Below are 4,998 nucleotides of genomic sequence, written 5' to 3' on the forward strand. Positions count from 1 at the left end.
TATTAGAACTGTCCTAACTCTTGCCACTTTTAAACACTAGGAACTTCACCAACTAGATGTTAAAAATGCCTTTTTACATGGTTTTCTTAACACACCTATTTACATGCAACAACCACCTGGTTTTGAAGATCCACAGTATCCATAGCATGTGTGCAAGCTCAACCGTGCCTTGTATGGTCTCAAACAAGCTCCTAGAGCTTGGTTTGACAGGTTGAGTGACTTTCTTTTGCAGCTTGGTTTCTTCTCAAGTTCAGCAGACCCAAGCCTTTTTATTTGTCACTCAAACCATGGAGTTCTTATCCTTCTCCTCTATGTGGATGATATGGTGGTCACAGGAGATAATCCACAGAGAATTCAGTGGCTAATATCTCAACTGAGCACTCAATTCTCTAACAAAGATCTGGGTTTTCTACATCATTTCTTAGGGATTGAAGTTTACAAGGTTGGTATTGATCTCTTCCTAAATCAGCATAGGTATATCATGGACTTGCTCACTCAAGCCAACATGCATGAATGCAAGCCTTTAGCAACACCTATGCCAACAACAGGCCAACATATTTCAGCTTCAGACCAATTATTTCCTGATCCCACATTCTATAGGAGTCTTGTTGGTGGACTGCAGTACCTCACCTTCACCAGACCAGACTTATCATTTAGTGTGAACTATGTCTGTCAATTCCTACAAGCTCCTACTGTGGCTAATTTCCAGCTTGTCAAAAGGATCCTTAGGTACTTGCAAGGCACAGTTGAACTTGGTCTCCGCATCACCTCAGACAGCAGCCTTGATCTATATGGTTTCTCAGATGCTGATTGGGCTGGTTGCCCCACCACAAGGAGATCCATCTCAGGCTATTGCACTTTCCTTGGTAGCAATTGCATCTCTTGGAGTGCTAAAAAGCAACCAACAGTTGCAAGGTCCAGTGCAGAGGCTGAATATAGGGCCATGGCTTCCACAGCAGCAGAATTAACTTGGATTTCCACACTACTTCGAGACCTTGGGGTGCCTCTCTTCAAAACACCTATTCTCCATTGTGACAACATGAGTGCCTTATTTATGACTGTCAATCCAGTTCTACATGCTCGAACAAAGCACATAGAACTTGATTATCACTATGTAAGGGAAAGAGTGGCACTTGGATCCTTAGAAACCAAATTTGTCACCTCACTTGCTCAGCTTGCTGACTTGTTCACAAAACCATTACTCAAGACTCAGTTCAAGCAGCTACGTACCAAACTTGGCCTTTGCTTTCTACCACAGCCAAGTTTGAGGGGGAATATAAGGAATGCAATCAATAAAATCCCAGCCGTGCATCAATCATAGATATCAGCACACGATCACAGCAATACTGAGCCATATTCTCAGCAAACCTCTCTTGTCAAGTAGTGCATGATCATAGGAGTAAATCATGTGTATTTAAGTTTGTCTAACTGTATATTTTTGTATAGAAATCTTTTCCTTTTATAGTCTTTCCATAGATAGACATCAGTTGTAACAATGATATATATATGAATACAATCACAGCTTCTATCTCAACTCGTAAGATAGTATTTCTCAAAAATATTTACAATAATAAGAAACATAATATAGCATATTAGTCTCCACATTCTATATTCAGTTTAGACAATTCTACAAAATGATAGTCTAAACTGGGGAGATAATCACCCCATCATCAAAGCAAGTGGCTTTAACAAAATACATACCATCCCCATGCCTTCCACCTATGCACATTAATGTATGATGTTTGCAAACCTCCAAAAAAACCAACTCTTAGTAATATATAAACTAATTACTACCACAGTGAAACAAAGATCTTAGTAAAAAGAAAGATCTTTCTTTTAGACATTTCGATGCTTTTAATAGTTTTTGCATGTTTTATATATATATATATATATTTATTTATTTCCAGAACATTTGTAGACTGATGGGCTCTTGAGGAGAGCTTGAGGAGAGAGAGAGAGAGAGAGAGAGAGAGAGAGAGAGAGAGAGAGAGAGAGAGAGAGAGAGAGAGAGATAACTTGTAGACTGATAGGCTCTCGTTGTGAATTCAGTACATGTCACCCTATTTTTTGAGAGTGTAAATCTACAAAGTTGTGCTTAGTTGTTAAATAAAATTGAATTTATATCAATTTAATTATTGACAAAATTTATTATTATTTTTATAAAAAATTTAATTATTCTCAATCTATTTTATATATTTCAATTTGAAAAATAATTAAACTCATTTTAATATAATCGATAAAATATTACTATTTATATAGTTTCAATTCAATTCGTTTCAACAACTAGACGTAACATTCCACGTCCATGTATCATAGTAAGTGTGTGTATATATATATATATATATGAGTAATATTAGATATAATTTTATAGTATATAAATTTTGTGAATTTATTTTGAAAAATAATGAAATTTATTATTAAAAAATTAATTTTTTCATATAAATTTAATATTTATCTATTTTTTTAAAGTATACAAGATTTACGTCATAGAATTGTAAATATCATTTATATATCTTATATTAATAAGTGCCAATAGCTTAAGCTACAGTTTTTTCATCTAATATTTTTATTTCCAATTTTGCCCTTAACTTTATTCCAAAATTACGGGCAGTTTGTTTTTATTTCTATTTTGCCGACAGATATTTTAGTCTTTTTTATGTTTATGATCTTTTACTTCTTTTTCAGCTTCCACCCCTTTCTCACAAACCCCTCTCTCTCTCTCTCTCTCTCTCTCTCTCTCTCTCTCTCTCTCTCTCTCTCTCTTCATTTTTTTTTTAAATCTTTCATTCTCAGCTTCGTATTCCTCCCAAGTTTTCTCGACCCATCCTCTATTCTCTCTCTCCATCTCGCGACTCTCGATTTCTCTTCATCTTGCTGAACCACTCTCTCTCTCTCTCTCTCCGTTTTTGAATTTATGTATTATTTTGTTTATGAATTTGATGATCTGTGATTTTTGTTTGCAGAAGAAGGAAAATATTACTCCGATTGGCTTGAAGATCGTGGTAATTTCTACTCCATGTCTTTTTGCTTTTCAACTCCTCCTCACCCATTGTTGTTGGTGTTGGTGTTGCAGTGGTGGTGAGAGATCAACGGAAGATGGAAGATGGAGAAAAAGTTTTGTCTCTCTGTTGGATAACTGGATAAGACCGACGGGTAAGGGGGTGAGGCTTGATTAAAAAATATATATATTTATGTAAGTTCTTGCTAGCTAGCTTCATCATCAAGAGCTCCACACCTTAAACATCAGTACGTATAATTTCTTTCTAGCAATAATATTCAGGCTAGCTAAAAGGATGGACCCGACCAGCTCCATGGATTCTTATTATGATCCTACAGATCAAAACATGGTATGTCGCTTTTGCTTATAGCTTCGGATTCTCCCTTGTCATCGTCGCTGTTATCATAACGATGGTCGTGGCTTCTTACTACTGCACCCGCAAGTATTCAGGCTCTGAAACTTCCAACGGCAACGTCTCCCTTACCACCACCGGAGATATTGGTAGTTCCCGCTCCGTGGTGATCGAAGTTATTGGCCTCGACGAAGCCGCTCTTCATAGGTTCCCGAAGTTGCTTTACTCCCAGACCAAACTCAACAAGGCTGGTGACTCCACTGCTTCTGCCTGCTGCTCCATATGTTTACCACTGAGACTTTAAAATATCAATAGAAATCTTAAGAGGATCCTTTTTATTAAAAAAAAAAAAGGTGCATTATTTTCTCTCAAAATTTTCTTGGAAGTTTCATGTACAAGCGTTCATTAAGAGATGACTTTTCTTCTTTTTTCACTATTTTTTGGAGGAGAAATCGCATTGATAGTAGTGGGTATGTGAGATATATTACCCAAAGGTCTATTTTTCTTCAATTGTTTTTGGCGTGTGTTACCCACCATGATGACAAAAGGGACCCTTTAAAAGCTTGCTATTGACATGGTACCCAACGTCTCTTAATTCATACATAGCTCTATTATTATTATTATTATTATTATTATTATTATTATTATTATTATTATTATTATTTTATAACCTACTTTAGTAGGTTTAGAGACTATAATTTGAAAGAAAGAGATTAAGCTTAATCCATTCTTTAATTAACAACATGTCATATCCCCAATCCAATCTCTTTCTTTCGAGAAGACTTTTTCTCTCGGCCTCCGCGATTAGCATGAGATTTGAGACTTTATCAAAAGTTTTTTATTTTTTATTTTTCAGTAGTACGATGATACATGAATTATCTGTACAAACACATTGGTCCCGTTATTTGGGGCCTCCATAAATTAAAAGTATCTCTCTTTTTTTCTCCTTTGATTTACTGATCAAACAGGAGATATCTTGTCCAAAGAAAAAAGTAGAACAAAACAGAGAAAAATGAATGCAATGTTTATGACCGGTAAACTTAAAACGTTTCGACGTACAACAATAATTTAAATGCTCAATAATGACAATAAAAGAAGTCTTTGTAGATGTCTTTCTTCCCTAAAAGTCCAAGTGAGTTAGTAGAACAGCAAACAAAAGTCCAAGTGAGTCAGTTACTGATCAGACAGGAGATATCTTGTCCAAAGAAAAAAGTAGAAAAAAACAGAGAAAAATGAATGCAATGTTTATGACCGGTAGGGCAACAGCTTTCGACGTATAACAATAATTTAAATGCTCAATAATGACAATAAAAGAAGTCTTTGTAGATGTCTTTCTTCCTTTTCCTATGAAGTTTCCCGCTAGCAGTAGTAGCTATGGCTTTTTAAACAGTTCAAGTAGGGCGAAATATAGAATATAGACGTGGTTAGATTTGAAAAGTGAGATAAGGATTTTTAATTTTAAATAAAAGTTTAAAAGATTATATTTTAATATTATTATTATTTTAAATTTAAAAAAAAATTAAATTAAGACTTAAAATAATAAAAGATGCGATTAAGCTAAAGGAAGGTTGTTGGAGAGGTTTGTTTTGTGGGTGATTGATTATGTATGTTGTGGAACCAGGCTCTTTTCCATGCATGCTAGCTTTGT

At 35.0% G+C, this 4,998-nt stretch overlaps 1 long non-coding RNA gene across 1 annotated transcript; it reads left to right on the plus strand.

The window, feature by feature from the left end:
• Window positions 1–2,734: 2,734 nt before the first annotated feature.
• LOC122305741 lies at window positions 2,735–3,783 on the plus strand. Its single transcript, XR_006241221.1, has 2 exons — window positions 2,735–3,347; window positions 3,449–3,783. It is a non-coding gene; the product is annotated as an uncharacterized LOC122305741 (long non-coding RNA).
• The last annotated feature ends 1,215 nt before the right edge of the window (window positions 3,784–4,998 follow it).

Source organism: Carya illinoinensis, chromosome 3 (genome assembly GCF_018687715.1).
Source record: "Carya illinoinensis cultivar Pawnee chromosome 3, C.illinoinensisPawnee_v1, whole genome shotgun sequence".
NCBI lineage: Eukaryota > Viridiplantae > Streptophyta > Magnoliopsida > Fagales > Juglandaceae > Carya > Carya illinoinensis.